Here is an 18,368-nt window from a genome sequence, read left to right on the forward strand (position 1 = left end):
ATGTCGCATTGCCATAATACTCTTTGTCCTTCTATTTTACAGAACACAGTAATGGTATACGGTACACAATATGTGTGGCTTGTATTTTAATTTTCTGTGATAGGTATATATTTCATGCCTTAGTAAAAGACACATGTCTGCAATATTTATCTCCTTCCACAACAGTCAGTTGTGACTTTTTCATCAAGATTTAAAGTGTCAGTCCACCAGGGGCGTTGCTAGGTGGCAAAAAGACCAGGGGCTTCAGCCCGAAGTCCAAGGCCGGACCCGGGGGGGGGGGGGGGGGGTTGTACACGTGATGCAGGCTTTTTTTTTTGGCTGGGCCGTGACTTACCTGACCTACATACACTGACGGTAGTGAACACTGACCTTTACATTCACTGACCTACCTACACTGACCGTAGTGACCTACCTACACTGACATTTACCTACACTGACATTTACCTACAGTGACCTACCTACACTGACCTACCTACACTGACCTACCTACACTGACCTACCTACACTGACATTTACCTACACTGACCTACCTACACTGACCTACCTACACTGACATTTACATTCACTGACCTACCTACACTGACCGTAGTGACCTACCTGCACTGACCTACCTACACTGACATTTACATTCACTGAAATTTACATTCACTGAAATTTACATTCACTGACATTTACATTCACTGACCTACCTACACTGACCGTAGTGACCTACCTGCACTGACCTACCTACACTGACATTTACCTACACTGACATTTACATTCACTGAAATTTACATTCACTGAAATTTACATTCACTGACCTACCTACACTGACCGTAGTGACCTACCTACACTGACCTACCTACACTGACATTTACCTACACTGACCGTAGTGACCTACCTACACTGACATTTACATACACTGACATTTACCTACACTGACATTTACCTACACTGACATTTACCTACACTGACCTACCTACACTGACCTACCTACACTGACATTTACATACACTGACCTACCTACACTGACATTTACCTACACTGACATTTACCTACACTGACATTTACTTACACTGACCATAGTGACCTACCTACACTGACATTTACCTACACTGACCGTAGTGACCTACCTACACTGACATTTACATACACTGACATTTACCTACACTGACATTTACATACACTGACATTTACATACACTGACCTACCTACACTGACACTTACCTACACTGACATTTACCTACACTGACATTTACATACACTGACATTTACATACACTGACCTACCTACACTGACATTTACCTACACTGACATTTACATACACTGACCTACCTACACTGACCATAGTGACCTACCTGCACTGACATTTACCTACACTGACATTTACATACACTGACATTTACATACACTGACCTACCTACACTGACACTTACATACACTGACCTACCTACACTGACCGTAGTGACCTACCTACACTGACCTACCTACACTGACATTTACCTACACTGACCAGCCTGACCCACATACACTGTCTGACCTGACCTACCTCAGCTCAGCCGTGGTGTGCGGTGTCACAGCAGCCAGGCAGTCAGAGGACGAGGAGGAGCCGAGGAGGAGAGGAGAGCGGGCCGCCCGAGCGCTCAGCGGGGATCTTACAGTGGCGCGGCGGCCGCATTGAAATTCCCGCCTTCTGGAGCCTGCAGCGCCTATGATGGACGTCACACGTCCCGCGGTCCGAGCATTGGACCAGGGGGACGTCCATCATAGGCGTTGCAGGCTCCAGAAGGCAGGACCTGCTACGGCACTCGGCCAAACTCGGCCAAATTCGCCGGCGCTCGGGATCAGATCGGTCCTGGCGCTCGCCGCTCGGGGCTTGTAATGAAGAGCTGCATGCCTGAGGCTCGGGGCTTTTCGGGGGCACATTCGGGGCTTCAGCCACGGCTAGCCACCCCCTCCCGACGCCCCTGCAGTCCACCAAAGATGATATTTTTAATTATTGCTGGAAAGGGTGGGCTAGGTCAGCACCTAGTTCCTTACACATCTTGGATAATTACTTCATCAGTGGGATCTCTCTGCCAAAATTCAAGATTCTTTTCCTGTCTGTTTGCAAGTTTTGTGAGTTACTGTCCACCTTTTATTGCATTCCAGCTCCTTCTACTGCCTTCCTCTTTATACAAATGAATCACGGCCAAAATGATTTTTGGCTATTTGCACAGTAAAAATAAGTTTCGTGATATTTGCCCCATCTCTGGTTTGTTATATATCTTACTTTTACTCAGAGAGCAGTCTCTCGTTGGCGCCAATCATTTGGTGCTGAGACTTGTAGTTCTCTCTGCAAGACACTTGATTACTGCTCATTTGTCATTTCCTCCATTCAAAAAAAGCCTTGCATTCTTTTCAATGTGATTGGTGGAGGGGAGATTGCGACATTTATCCACACCTCCTCCAATCACAGAGTGCCTTGCATTAATTTAAAAGAATGCTAGGCTTTTTATAAATGGAGGAGGTGCCAAACAAGCATCCCACAGCAATCAATGTACTGAGTGTAGTGCAGCTGAACTATAACAATCGCTGCAGCAGGCAGAGATGGGACACGCATCATCAGAGCTAACTTATTTTTACTGTGCAAATGGCCAAAAATTAGACATCATCCACCCTCGTCTCTGCCTCATCTAATGAGAGAGCGCCTTGTATTTATAAAAAAAAAGAAAAAAAAAGAAAACATTCTCTGAATGATGAAGGTGCTGAGTGAGTAACCTCTTGTGTACAACATACAGAGGGCAACTTGGTCCCGCTGCACCCAACTGAGGCCAGAGCTGACTGTATGTAGCACAGGGTACCATAGTGAATTTCTGCATCCCCAGCAACCCTCCAGAAGTGAGCTAAGAAGAATTACATCTAACCAAGTTTGACCAAGATTGTGAAAAAAAAGATATGATTTGACAGAATCCAGCTATCATAAGCACTTATGTATGATTAAATCGGCAAATATGCTTATTTAACCGCTTGCCGACCAGCCACTGCAGTTTTACTGCGGCAGAATGGCATGGCTGGGAGAAACGACATTATGTTACGTTGCTTCGTCTTTTGGCCACTAGGGGCGCGCGCACGCCCGCAGCATGTGCCCGACCCCGATGCGAGTGCCCGGAAGGAGCGATGACCGCCGGGCTCCCCCAATCGCTCGTGACAGAGCGGGAACCGGGATCTCTGTGTGTGAACACAGAGATCCCGGTTTTTTCAGGGGAGAGGAGACAGATCGTGTGTTCATACTATGTATGAACACCGATCTCTGTCTCCTCCTAGTCAGTCCCACTCCCCCCCAGTTAGAACACACACTAGGGAACACAATTAACCCCTTGATCGCCCCTAGTGTTAACCCCTTCCCTGCCAGTGACATTTACACAGTCATCAGTGCATTTTTATAGCGCTGATCACTGTATAATTGTCCATGGTTTCAAAAATGTGTCGAAAGTGTCCAATGTGTCCGCCATAATGTCACAGTCCTGATAAAAATTGCAGATCGCCGCCATTACTAGTAAAAAACAATATAATAATAAAAAATGCCATAAATCTATCCCCTATTTTTTAGAGGCTATAACTTTTGTGCAAACCAATCAATATACACTTATTGCTGTTTTTTTTTATCAAAAATATGTAGAAGAATACATATCGGCCTAAACAGAGGAAAAAAATAGTTTTTTTGATAAAAAATGTGGAATATTTATTATAGCAAAGAGTAAAATATATTGGGGGTTATTTACAAACGGTAAATCCACTTTGCACTGCAAGTACACTTGAAAGTGCACTTGGAAGTGCAGTCGCTCTAAATCTAAGGGGTAGATCTGAAATGAGTGGAAGCTCTGCTGATTTTATTATCCAGTAATATGCAAGCTAAAATACTGTTTTTTATTTTCCTTGCATGTCCCCCTCAGATCTACAGTGGCTTTACTTCCAAGTGCACTTGCAGTGCAAAGGGGATTTGCCTTTAGTAAATTACCCCCATTGTGTTTTTTTCAAAATTGTTGCTCTTCTTTTGTTTATAGCACAAAAAATAAAAACCGCAGAAGCTATCAAATACTACCAAAAGAAAGCTCTATTTGTGGGAAAAAAGGACGTCAAATTTGTTTGGGTACAGCGTTGCATGACCGCGCAATTGTCAGTTAAAGTGACAGTGCCGAATCGCAAAAAATGGTCTGGTCATTAAGCAGCCAAATCTTCCAGGGCTGAAGTGGTTAAGTACTAATTATGTCATGTGTATTGTTATTGTGGGGAAAACTTCAGCTTGCTCAGAGTTTAATTTTATTATTAGATTATGCTATTTCCTTTCTGCTATGTTCTTTATGCACTCATCATCCTTGCATTTTCAACTGCCTTTTGAAAAAAACAAAAACTGAATGTCAAGTAAAAGGGACATTGCGAGACCCTAATTCAGGATTTTTTGTATACTTCAACAAGTTGTCCAGTTAAAGTGGTTGTAAACCCTCCTCTACTACTTTAGCTCATCTTAATCTGATCGCTGACTGTGAAAGTGCACTCACAGTTGTGTTTTCAATATAAATCGTCCTTCTATGTGCTGTGACGTCTCCCGTACTTGCGCACTGTGTATCTGTGTTTCCTCTGCTTGCCGTGTCATTATCTGACACTCAGAACGGCACAGATAGTGCGAGTGATTTGCCGTCCTCATTGTGTTCGCTCTGTTGCCGTAATAACGGCAATCGAGATAGAGGCTTGGTACTGACGCTATTGCGCATGCGCTAGATTTGGACAGGGATACGAACTAAGGGAAGAAATTACGTCCACAACGGCTTCAGCATACAGGAGGAAGAATGGCGCGGGCAATACCCGGAAGAGCCAAAGGAATAAAACTGCTAAAAAAGGTATTATACGTAGCTTGTTTTGGACAAATTTAGATATCTATCGCTTAGCAACATTCAACAGCATTTATATATTAGAAAAAACAGCAATAAGTTACGGGGTTTACTTCCTCTTTAAGTCCCTAGTTGTCGCCAAACTTGGGTCTTAAGCCTCGTACACACAATCAAATTTTCTGACGGGAATTCTCGAAATGCAGCGCACAATGCTCTTCTTCTAATAATGAAGCTGTTTTGCTGGTGATACTGATGGAGTTCTGCCAAACGTATTTTAAAAGGCTTTTATTTTCTAGTGATATCAAGAACAATATTATTATGCTTTTTTTTTTTTTTTTTTTTTTGGGCAAGTTACCACAACACCATTATTCCGTAGTTTTTAAGATCAAAGATACAACTATGTTGGTGTCCCTTGTCAATTTTACATTGTATTTTTTTTAAATGTAACTGCCTACTCCCAAACTTTTAAGTGAAACACATAGCCAAGTATTATTATACACAATTTTTTTATTAAATAAAAAAAAATAGCACCTGTAAAGAGCCTCTCCTGTCACTCCAGTGTGAAAGCCCGAGTGCTTTCACACCGGAGCGGTGCGCTTGCAGGACGGTAAAAAAGTCCTGCAAGCAGCATCTTTGCAGCACTGTAGGAGCGGTGTACACACCGCTCATAAAGCACCCCTGCCCATTGAAATCAATGGGCAGCACTGCCAAACCGCCGGCAAAGCACCATTTTTCGGCCTCTAGCGGGGGTTAAAAGCTCCCCGCTAGCAGCCGAATAGCACAGCTAAAACGACAGTAAAGCGCGGCTAAAAATAGCAGCGCTTTACCGCCAACGCCTTGGTGTGAAAGCACTTTACATCTGACAACTAATCTGTGTAAGTCCGAAAAAAGGGTTTGCCTCTTTATCCTTTTTTCAGAGCTACAGTGCCTTGCCAAAGTATTCATCCCCTTGGCTTTTTACCTATTTTGTTACATTACAGCCAGTTTAGTTCAATGTTTTTTTAATCTGAATTATATGTAATGGATCAGAACACAATAGTCGGTGAAGTAAAATTAGAAAAATATATACATAAAACTATTTTTCTGAAATAAAAAACTGATAATTGACATGTGCGTATGTATTCACCCCCATTATTATGAAGCCCATAAAAAGCTCTGGTGCAACCAATTACCTTCAGAAGTCATATAATTAGTGAAACATGTCCACCTGTGCGCAATCCAAGTGTCACATGATCTGTCATTAATACACACCTTTTTGAAAGGCCCCAGAGGCTGCAACACCTAAGCAAGATACACCACTAACCAAACACTGCCATGAAAACCAAGGAACTCTCCAAACTAGTAAGGGACGATGTTGTTGAGAAGTACAAGTCAGGGTTAGGTTATAAAAAAATATCCAAATCTTTGATGATCACTAGGAGCACCATCAAATCTATCATAACCAAATGGAAAGAGCATGGCACAACAGCAAACCTGCCAAGAGACGGTCGCACACCAAAACTAACAGACCGGGCAAGGAGGGCATTAATCAGAGAGGCAGCACAGAGACCTAAGGTAACACTGGAGGAGCTGCAGAGTTCCACGGCAGAGACTGGAGTATCTATATATAGGATGAAAATAAGCCGTACGCTCCATAGAGTTGGGCTTTATGGCAGAGTGGCCAGAAGAAAGCCATTACTTTCCTGAAAAAAAACAAAATGGCACGTTTTGAGTTTGCGAAAAGGCATGTGGGAGACTCCCAAAATGTATGGAGGAAGGTGCTCTGGTCTGATCAGACTAAAATTGAACTTTTTGGCAATCAAAGAAAGCACTATGTCTGGTGCAAACCCAACACATCACATCACCCAAAGAACACCATCCCCACAGTGAAACATGGTGGTGGCAGCATCATGCTGTGGGGATGTTTTTCAGAATTGAGGGAAAGATGGCTGGTGCTAAATATAGGGATATTCTTGAGAAAAAACTGTACCACTCTTTGTGTGATTTGAGGCTAGGATGGAGGTTCACCTTCCAGCAGGACAATGACCCCAAACACACTGCTAAAGCAACACTTGAGTGGTTTAAGAGGAAACATGTAAATGTGATGGAATGGCCTAGTCAAAGCCCAGACCTCAATCCAATAGAAAATCTGTTGTCAGACTTAAAGATTTCACAAGCGCAAACCATCCAACTTGAAGGAGCTGGAGCAGTTTTGCAAGGAGGAATGGGCAAAATCCCAGTGGTAAGATGTGGCAAGCTCATAGAGACTTATCTCAAACTCAAAGCGACTTGGAGCTGTGATAGCCGCAAAAGGTGGCTCTACAAAGTATTGACTTTAGGGGGGTGAATAGTTATGCACATTGACTTTTTCTGTTATTTTGTCCTATTTGTTGTTTATGGAAGAGCCCTGGGGCCATCATAAAAAAAAAATACAGAATTATGATTTTGAATTTTTTTTTTTTTTTACGAATTCTGAGTTTCAAAGTCAGAATTCTGAGTTTCAAAGTCAGAATTCTGAGTTTCAGAGTCAGAATTCTGAGTTTCAAAGTCAAAATTCTGAGATTTAAAGTAAGAATTCTGAGTTTCAAAGTCAGAATTCTGAGATTAAAAGTCAGAATTTTAAGTTTAAAAGTCAGAATTCTGAGATTTAAAGTCAGAATTCTGAGATTTAAAGTCAGAATTCTGAGTTTCAAAGTCAGAATTATGAGTTTCAAATTTAGTTATGAATAGTTATGCACATTGACTTTTTCTGTTATTTTGTCCTATTTGTTGCTGTTGTTTGCTTCACAATAAAAAAAAAATATTCAAAGTTGTGGGCATGTTCCGTAAATTAAATGATGCAAATCCTCAAACAATCCATGTTAATTCCAGGTTGTGAGGCAACAAAACAGGAAAAATGCCAAGGGGGTAAATACTTTTACAAGGCACTGTAAATGTGATAGTTTAGTAAGAGGATGTAAACAGTTGTACTTAACTGTTTACATCTGGCTGCTAATACACCTTGAGGTAAATGGCAGCACATACATAAATGGCAAATAGAAAAAATATGTCAACCACAGTTCACTAAACAATATCATCAAGTTATAGCAGTTTAGAATGGTGTTCGATACCCAATAATCTGTAAAGCAGCAATAAAACAATGGCATAGGTAACAGTAGCGATCATGGTGATTAAAACTGCTGTAACTTTCCTGCAACCAGTAGGCTATGCTGTTTAAAGTGCACTCTATGAATTGCTATACTAAGACCCAGACCTCCCTACAGAGGTACCTCTTACTCTGGATGACAAGTAAAATTCTTCTAGAATAGCAATCTGAGAGGACAGACCTTTGCTCTAACTCTACAGCAGACTAACGTTGGGGCCCAGTCATTCTGGTGGTGCACATAGTTACAGTCTCAACAAAGTCTGTATGCAGGTGGTAATGCTGCTAGGTAGATGGCCAGTCCCTATATGCTCAGTCTCTGCTAGCAGTGATAGGATAATGGCAGCTATGTCCTCTTACCAGCCCCAACAATACAATGGTCCTGCTATCCAGCAATCAGCTCACAATTTCACTGGAGGGGCTCTGATCCTCTCAACGCTCAGTCCCAGCACTCAGGTGTAGACACTCTACTCACAGATCTGTACTCCGGTGGTCCTGCACAATCAAGAGACCCTTTAGTGGCTCAGTCCTGCACTCTGGTCTCTACACAGGCTCAGTCTCCCCGATATAAAAAGAAACAAATGCTCCTGCGCTCAAAAGCTTGCCATGGGATAAGTGGGGAAGAAAGTCTCCACTGATCACACCACCACATCGGCTGTGCTGCCACTCTCAACAGGTCAGGGGGAACCCTGATTACAGTAAAGCCCCAGAAGTGCCGCCAATCAATGCCCATGAGTGCCACCAATCAATGCCCATGAGTGCCACCAATCAGTGCCCACCAGTGACACAAATCAGTGCCCATTACTGGTGCCAGTCAGTGCTGCCTTTTAGTGCCCATCAGTGCCTGCTCATCAGTGCTGCTCATCAGTGCCACCTATCCATGCTGCCTATCAGTGCCCACCAGTGCTGCCTATCAGTGCCCACCAGTGCCACCTATCAATGCCGATCAGTTGCACTTACCAGTGCCGCCTATCGGTGCTTATCAGTACCGCATATCAGTACCACCAATCAGTGCCCATCAGTGCGGCATAAGAGTGCCGCCTCATCAGTGCCCATAAGTGCCACCTCATCAGTGCAGCCTATCAGTGCCCACCAGTGCCACCTCCTCAGCGCACATCAGTGAAGGAGAAAAATGACCTATTTACAAAATTTACTGACAGAAACTAAGAAAAACTTTTTTTTTTTTGTTCTTGTTTCTTTTTTTTTTTTAATAAAACAAAACCAGCAGTGATTAAATACCACCAAAAGAAAGCTCTGTTTGTGTGAAGAAAATTATTAAAAATGAATTTGGGTACAGTGTTGCATTACCGCACAATTGTCATTCAAAGTGCAACAGCGCTGAAAACTGAAAAATGGCCTGGGCAGGAAGGGGGTGAAAGTGCCCAGTATTGAAGTGGTTAAGGAGAGTTTGTGAAAAAAAAAAAAACGCTTATGCTCAAAGGAGCTCAAAGAAGCTCAATAAAAACATGCACAAGCGCACAAAAAAAGCACAAGCTTCTTCACGCTGAAATAAAAGCAGCTTTTTTTTTATAGCTGCAGTGTGCATGAGCAGTAAGAGCCCTTTCACACTGAGCCGCTATTTTTAGCGGCGCTTTACCGTCGTTTTTGCGGCGCTATTCGGCTGCTATCGGGATGCTTTTAACCCCCGATAGCGGCCGAAAAGGGGTTAAAACCGCAGGCAAATCGCTGCAGCGGTGCTTTGCCGGCAGTTCGGTGGCGCTGCTCATTCATTTCAATTAGGAGACTTCACCGCTCCTAATGCTCTCCAAAGAAGCTGCTGGCAGGTCTTATTCTGACGCCCTGCCAGCGCACCGCTCCAGTGTGAAAGCCCGAGGGCTTTCACACTAGAGTGAATGGAGCCGCTGTTTCAGGGCGCCTCAGTGTGAAAGGGGTCTAAGTCGGATCATACATAGTACATAGTATAGTATAGTATAGATGAGTTGGCTCCTCATCTTAATTGATGTGATTTGGATCCAACATTACAGGAAGATTACCCAGGCATTCCCTGAAGTTGCCTTGAAGTCACATTGCTATAATCTTTTTATATAAACTATAGAAAAGGAAATGGAAAGGTGGGACTTTATATGAAACATGCACTCCAGGAGATAACACCATAATAACCATGAATATGGCAAGTACCCAAAATACAACAGAACCAAAAACACGTTGTATGGAAGCATCGCATATCTCAATTGGCATTATATAATTTATTGATATATAAATTGTAACAAAAGTAAAAATAATAATGACATGGTTCATAATAGTGTTAAAAAACCCAAATTCATAACGAGATAGGTCTTAAATTATACATAAGATATAGCAAAAATACAGTCAATGACATAATTCGTTCATATTGTACATACTGTAAAAAACAATTCCATAAAAGACAGGTCTCTATGATAGTTCATTATAAGCTGGGTAGATGAGTAAAATCCAATTGATATGTAGAGTAAATTAATAATGCAATTTTAAACATGTAGGGGCAACCATTGGCTCACACTCCCATAAGAGAACAACATGATTGGTTCATATTAATACATACTGTAGATAGCCAGATTCACTGAAGTGTGTCTCCATAGTAAATAATTGTAGCTAGAATTGGTTGGTACAGTCCAATTGGTATAGATACAGAAGTAAGATAGTAGTAATGTAATGTGGATAAGGGGCATCTATTGGCTTAACGCGTTTCGTGGCGACCGCCACTCTTCAGGAGCAGGTATGCGGTAGGTGTCTATAGATATTAAAAAACATGTAAATTAAAAGAGCCTATATGGTAGGTCTGTGTAGAGGAGGAGGAAGGACGAGAAAAGGGGGGTTGTAGCCCGATTCTCAAAACTACTTACAGGTAATCCTATGAGTTTGGGCGTAAGCATGGAGAGCTGGGGGCCGACTGAAGAAAAATGTATTTTGGGTACTTGCCATATTCATGGTTATTATGGTGTTATCTCCTGGAGTGCATGTTTCATATAAAGTCCCACCTTTCCGTTTCCTTTTTTGTTCAAATTGTCGGGGATGGAGACGCTTGGCTCTACCCACCTAGCGCCTCATGCAAAGTCCCACTTTGTTGCTCTGTTTTCAAATATATAAACTATAGACTGAAGGACTTATGAATAAATGGTTGTGAAACGAATCATCTGAGTTTCTATTATTTCTTATGGGGAAATTCGCTTTGATATATAAGTGCTTTGGATTACAAGCACGTTTCTGGAACGAATTATGCTCGCAATCCAAGGTTTTACTTTAATTTAAGATTTAGCACATCAAGCCGTAACCAGAAAATATGCCAAGTTAGTATTATTTTGGAGATGTCAATATACAGGCTCCTTGTTTGACCCTAGCTGCTGGTATTTTGGTAAAGCGATCCAATAAAACATCTACATAATTAACTTCTAGAGACATTTAGTGCTTTAAAAAAATGCTTATTGAAAACAGCTGTTTTGTAAAAGGACAAGTCAACAGCCACAGAAGGGAAAATGTATTGGCGTTGATTTAGACAACAACAGTATCTTACAAAGGAGGGTAGATATAACACATCATTATGTTCTGAATGGGGAATTATTAATGAGGTTCCAAACATACAACAAACACAACATACAAAAGGCTGTTTCAGACACCCTGCTGAATCTCTTTTCAGAGGGCAGTGGTGCGGCAGCTGACAGGCATTCAGGAGGCAGCACTGCCACCTCCTGATTCTAGTTTTTTTTTTTACTTACATTTTTAAGTTGAAAAAATGGCAATTTTGCATTGCAGGACCACACAGCATCTGTAAGCCAAGCATTTGGCTCAAGGCTATGGTGCACCCCATTAAACTCAGTCGATCCACTAGAACCATTTTGTCTAAATTGTTTTCATAATCCTACAAAGAAGATGTAAGTTCCTGTCAAGGCTGGGCTCAGCCCTTCCTTCTCTGAGCTGGCCGCTCAACTGTCGGCTAATTGCCAGCTCCAATCTCTCTCCACAGTTACCCAGCTGTTGTTGATTCTGCTGCCGTCCAGCTCACTTTAGCTCTGCCTTCACCTTTGTCAACATCACAGAGACTTTCTCCTTCGTTCTTGTTGAAGGCTTGCTCGTTTGTTTTTCCTTCTGGCTCCTGATCCTGCTTGCTGTACTACTACGTTTATCTCTGGCTCTCTGACATTTGCTTGGCTGACTACCCAATCCGGTTACTGAACTCTGGCTTGTTTTGACTACGCTTACTCTGTTTACATTATTATTATTATTATTATTATTATTATTATTATTATTAAAAAGTGTGATTTAACTTTACTTCTGTCTCAGTCTGATTCATGGTTCCTGACAGTTCCTCCATTGTTATGATTCATCAATTTTGTGAACAACTGTGCAACTGTCAGGTAAGGGTGAGTAGTACAGCTATTGACCAAGGCTTGTTAATAATTGTTGCCAATACATCAGAAAGCATGTTATATGCATTTTGATGGACCTCCCAATGCATTATAAAAGGAAAAAAACATGTCAAATTTTTCAAAATGCACTAATAATAATAATACATTTTATTTATAGGTGCCTTTCAGATTATCCAAGGTCACTTTACAAAGATAACAACAAAGCAAAAAAGTACATACATTACATAACCATTCAATTAATAAACAAAACAATGAGGTCAGACAGAGTATGCTAGTTTAAAAAGATTTTGAGATGTGATTTGAAGATGGGTAGGAAATCAATGTTGCGGAGGTCAGGTGGCAGGGTGTTCCAAAGTCAGAGGGAAGAGCAGCCAAAGGTTCTTAATCCCATGGTATTCATGCAGGCAGATGGAACATTGATATAAATAGAGAAGAAGATCTGAGAGTGGGGCAGCGTCTGTTGATATGCAAGAGTTCAGAAAGGTACGGAGAAGCGAGGTTATAAATGACCTTAAAGGTAAGTAACAGAATCTTGAAATCAATATGATATTTGACGGGAAGCCAGTGAAGGTGCTGGAGGACAGGAGTGATGTGTTTAAAGGAGCGGGTCCGTAGATGGAAATATGCTGACCGAGTGACATTACTGATGTGGGCTTGGAAATATAGCGTGCTATCGAGGATGACACCCAGACTCTTTACCTGAGGGGAGAGATACCCTGTGGAGTTATCAATACTAACTGAAAAACTGTTAAGCTTTGTCAGGGTGGATTTTGTACCAATGAGGAGAAGCTCGGTTTTGTCACTGTATAATTTGAGAAAATTAGAAGAGAGCCAGGATTTGATTTCCTGTAAACAATCGGTAAGGGATTTGGGTGGAAGAGTGGTAGTAGATTTAGTGGACAGGTAGAGCTGGGTGTCATCCGCATAGCAATGGAACTGGGTGTTAAATTTAAGAAATATGAGACCAAGAGGAAGAAGATAGATTATGAACGGAAGTGGCCCCAAGGCAGAACCCTGGGGCACGCCAGTAGAGATGGTTGAGATTTGAAAGATTTGAGCTGGATGAATTGAGAACGGCCAGAGAGGTAAGATTTAAACCAGTTCAGGGGTGTCAGTGAATCCAATGGAGGCTAATCTTTCAGGAAGGATGTTGTGAGATATGGCCTCAAAGGCCGCACTCAGATTGAGGAGGATGAGGATAGTTATGAGACCAATCAGCTGCCATGGGGCGATCATTTGTGATTTTTACCAAGGCAGTTTCAGTATACATGATGGAAACCAGAATAGGTCAAAGTCAGAGAGGTAAGCATATACCTGAGAAACAACTGTTTTTTCATGGATTTTGGATAGAAAAGAAGCTTGGAGAGAGCACTGTAGCACTGAGATAGGAACAGGCACAATTTTTATTATGGGGAGCATTGCAACAGGTGTTATAAACCCTTACAAATACTCAGAGAAGTGACTGGCCTTAGGTGATACACAGAGAGGAAACAAATCCATAAGCTGTACATTTTTATCTGCATTCCTCTCTTCTCTACATCTGTTTAAAGTGCTGAATTTTAAAGCTTGTCTGAGAGTTCAGAAAAAAAGGGGGTAGAAAGCTGAAGTGACACTCTGCAGAGCTCAGTGTGGAGAGCTCTAAAAGCAAAATGGAGGGGACACACCCCCTTCACACAGCACACAGGGACAAATCTGAGGCTGTAAACCATCTGGAAGTCCCTTCCCACCACATTTTTTCTCTTGGTGTCAGGAAAACTTGTCAGAAGTGATTGATGCTGATAGCAGAGGAACTAAGCAGCAGACAGAATTGACACTTAGTGCTCTGAATAGTACACACTATAGAGGGATACCCATTGTACATACAGTAACTCACAAAAGTGAGTACACCCCTCGCTTTTTTGTAAATATTTTATATCTTTTCATGTGACAACACTGAAGAAATTACACTTTGCTACAATGTAAAGTAGTGAGTGTACAGCTTGTATAACAGTATAAATTTGCTGTCCCCTCAAAATAACTCAACACACAGCCATTAATGTCTAAACCGCTGGCAACAAAAGTGAGTACACCTATAAGTGAAAATGTCCAAATTGGGCCCAATTAGCCATTTTCCCTCTCCGGTGTCATGTGACTTGTTAGTGTTACAATGTCTCAGGTGTGAATGGGGAGCAGCTGTGTTAAATTTGGTGTTATCGCTCTCACTCTCTCATACTGATCACTGAAAGTTCAACATGGTACCTCATGGCAAAGAACTCTGAGGATCTGAAAAAAAGAATTGTTGCTCTACATAAAGTTGGCCTGGGCTATAAGAAGATTGCCAAGACCCCGAAACTGAGCTGCAGCACAATGGCCAAGACCATACAGCAGTTTAACCAGTGGCGGCTGGGGAAGTTTTAGGATGGGGGGCGCCAGACCCCGCACTTCCTTTTTGACCACTCCCACTTGGTGAAAATGGTGTGATTTCAGCTAAATAGTGGGCGTGGCTCTAAGATGGTGTGGTTAGCATCTAAGATGAAGGAGGGATGGAGGGAGAGAGGGATGGAGGGACAGCAGGCCCAGATCCTACACAACAATAGAATTATGTGTATTCTAGAAAGTTTAACAATCAGCAGATAAAGATATTCCAAACACCTAGTGTTAGCACTTCAATCATCCCGGCACCATGGTTGTTATGGTGTCAGGATGATTGAAGCGCATTATTTCTATTATTACATTGTTATATAAAATGAAATCATTCAACCATAATGCAGAATCAGTGGGAGCCCTGAGCATGTCACTAGCCACATTGCCTCCCACCAGATGACATCAGGTGTCCCCAGTGGAGTCCGTCCTTACATCAGGTGCCCCCAGCGGAGTCCCTCCTTACATGCAGCCTGTGTGACATAAAATGCAGCCTGTGTCACCACCAAATGCAGCAGCCTGTGTCCCACCAAATGCAGCCTGTGTCCCACCAAATGCAGCCTGTGTCCCATCAAATACAGCAGCCTGTGTCCCACCAAATGCAGCCAGCCTGTGTCCCACCAAATACAGCAGCCTGTGTCCCACCAAATGCAGCACCCTGTGTCCCACCAAATACAGCCTGCCTGTGTCTCACCAAATGCAGCCTGTGTCCCACCAAATACAGCCTGCCTGTGTCTCACCAAATGCAGCCTGTGTCCCACCAAATACAGCAGCCTGTGTCCCACCAAATGCAGCCTGTGTCCCACCAAATACAGCCTGCCTGTGTCCCACCAAATGCAGCAGCCTGTGTCCCACCAAATGCAGCAGCCTGTGTCCCACCAAATGCAGCAGCCTGTGTCACCACCAAATGCAGCAGCCTGTGTCATGACCAAATGCAGCCGCCTGTGTCCCCATGCAGCAGCCTGTGTCACCACCAAATGCAGCAGCCTGTGTCCCACCAAATGCAGCAGCCTGTCACCACCAAATGCAGCAGCCTGTGTCACCACCAAATGCAGCAGCCTGTGTCCCACCAAATGCAGCAGCCTGTGTCCCACCAAATGCAGCAGCCTGTGTCCCACCAAATGTAGCAGCCTGTGTCACCACCAAATGCAGCAGCATGTGTCACCACCAAATGCAGAAGCCTGTGTCACCACCAAATGCAGCAGCCTGTGTCACCACCAAATGCAGCAGCCTGTGTCACCACCAAATGCAGCAGCCTGTGTCCCACCAAATGCAGCAGCCTGTGTCCCACCAAATACAGCCTGTGTCCCACCAAATGCAGCAGCCTGTGTCCCACCAAATGCAGCAGCCTGTGTCCCACCAAATGCAGCAGCCTGTGTCCCACCAAATGTAGCAGCCTGTGTCACCACCAAATGCAGCAGCCTGTGTCACCACCAAATGCAGCAGCCTGTGTCACCACCAAATGCAGCAGCCTGTGTCCCACCAAATGCAGCAGCCTGTGTCCCACCAAATACAGCCTGTGTCCCACCAAATGCAGCAGCCTGTGTCCCACCAAATGCAGCAGCCTGTGTCCCACCAAATGCAGCAGCCTGTGTCCCACCAAATGTAGCAGCCTGTGTCACCACCAAATGCAGCAGCCTGTGTCACCACCAAATGCAGACACCTGTGTCACCACCAAATGCAGACACCTGTGTCACCACCAAATGCAGCAGCCTGTGTCACCACCAAATGCAGCAGCCTGTGTCCCACCAAATGCAGCAGCCTGTGTCCCACCAAATACAGCCTGTGTCCCACCAAATGCAGCAGCCTGTGTCCCACCAAATGCAGCAGCCTGTGTCCCACCAAATGCAGCAGCCTGTGTCCCACCAAATGTAGCAGCCTGTGTCACCACCAAATGCAGCAGCCTGTGTCACCACCAAATGCAGCAGCCTGTGTCACCACCAAATGCAGCAGCCTGTGTCCCACCAAATGCAGCAGCCTGTGTCCCACCAAATACAGCCTGTGTCCCACCAAATGCAGCAGCCTGTGTCCCACCAAATGCAGCAGCCTGTGTCCCACCAAATGCAGCAGCCTGTGTCCCACCAAATGTAGCAGCCTGTGTCACCACCAAATGCAGCAGCCTGTGTCACCACCAAATGCAGACACCTGTGTCACCACCAAATGCAGACACCTGTGTCACCACCAAATGCAGCAGCTTGTGTCACCACCAAATGCAGCAGCCTGTGTCCCACCAAATGCAGCAGCCTGTGTCCCACCAAATACAGCCTGCCTGTGTCTCACCAAATGCAGCCTGTGTCCCACCAAATACAGCAGCCTGTGTCCCACCAAATGCAGCAGCCTGTGTCCCACCAAATGCAGCAGCCTGTGTCTCACCAAATGCAGCAGCCTGTGTCCCACCAAATACAGCCTGCCTGTGTCTCACCAAATGCAGCCTGTGTCCCACCAAATACAGCACCCTGTGTCCCACCAAATGCAGCAGCCTGTGTCCCACCAAATGCAGCAGCCTGTGTCACCACCAAATGCAGCAGCCTGTGTCACCATGCAGAAGCCTGTGTCACCACCAAATGCAGCAGCCTGTGTCACCACCAAATGCAGCAGCCTGTGTCCCACCAAATGCAGCAGCCTGTGTCCCACCAAATGCAGCAGCCTGTGTCCCCATGCAGAAGCCTGTGTCACCACCAAATGCAGCAGCCTGTGTCACCACCAAATGCAGCAGCCTGTGTCACCATGCAGCAGCCTGTGTCACCACCAAATGCAGCAGCCTGTGTCACCATCAAATAAAGCAGGCTGCCTGTGTCACATCAAACCCCTGTTACTTACCTTGCTGTGTGTTGTCCTCTCCAGCGGTGTGTCCTTCCAGCGGCGATGGAGAGGTCCGCTCCTCTCATACTTCCTGTTTCCTCTCTCCCGGGTGCAATGGGAGAGAGAAAACAGTAAGCGACATCAAACTCAGATGTCAATCAACCCGCCCAGCTGTAGTAATACATACTACGAGCTCCGGGCGGAAGCTACTCGGCGCATCAAAAAGCTAAACGCCCACAAATGAAGCGCAACGTCTGCAATCTCGTGATTGCATAGACGTGGCACTTCCCATAAGTGCAAAGTGTCCGGCGTCGCACTGTGTCCAGCGCCCGAACACAGTGCACTTAAAGACTTTTTTTGTATTTTTTTTTCAAAGGGCCAGTTTTAAAAAAAATTTTTTGACATTTTTTTTGTGACTGCCTGGAGGGGGGGCGGCGCCCATGTGCCCCCTATGGACGGGCCGCCACTGGGTTTAACAGGACATGGTCCATTCAGAACAGGCCTCGCCATGGTGGACCAAAGAAGTTGAGTGCACATGCTCAGCATCATATCCAGAGGTTGTCTTTGGGAAATAGAGGTATGAGTGCTGCCAGCATTGCTGCAAAGGTTGAAGGGGTGGGGGTGGGGGGTCATCCTGTCAGTGCTCAGACCATACGCTGCACACTGCATGAAATTGGTCTGCATGGCTGTCGTCCCAGAAGGAAGACTCTTCTAAAGATGATGCACAAGAAAGCTCGCAAACAGTTTGCTGAAGACAAGCAGACTAAGGACATGGATTACTGGAACTATGCCCTGTGGTCTGATTAGACCTGATGAGACCAAGTTAAACTT

The sequence above is a fragment of the Aquarana catesbeiana genome, linkage group LG03 (assembly GCF_042186555.1).
Source record: "Aquarana catesbeiana isolate 2022-GZ linkage group LG03, ASM4218655v1, whole genome shotgun sequence".
In the NCBI taxonomy this organism is placed as follows: domain Eukaryota; kingdom Metazoa; phylum Chordata; class Amphibia; order Anura; family Ranidae; genus Aquarana; species Aquarana catesbeiana.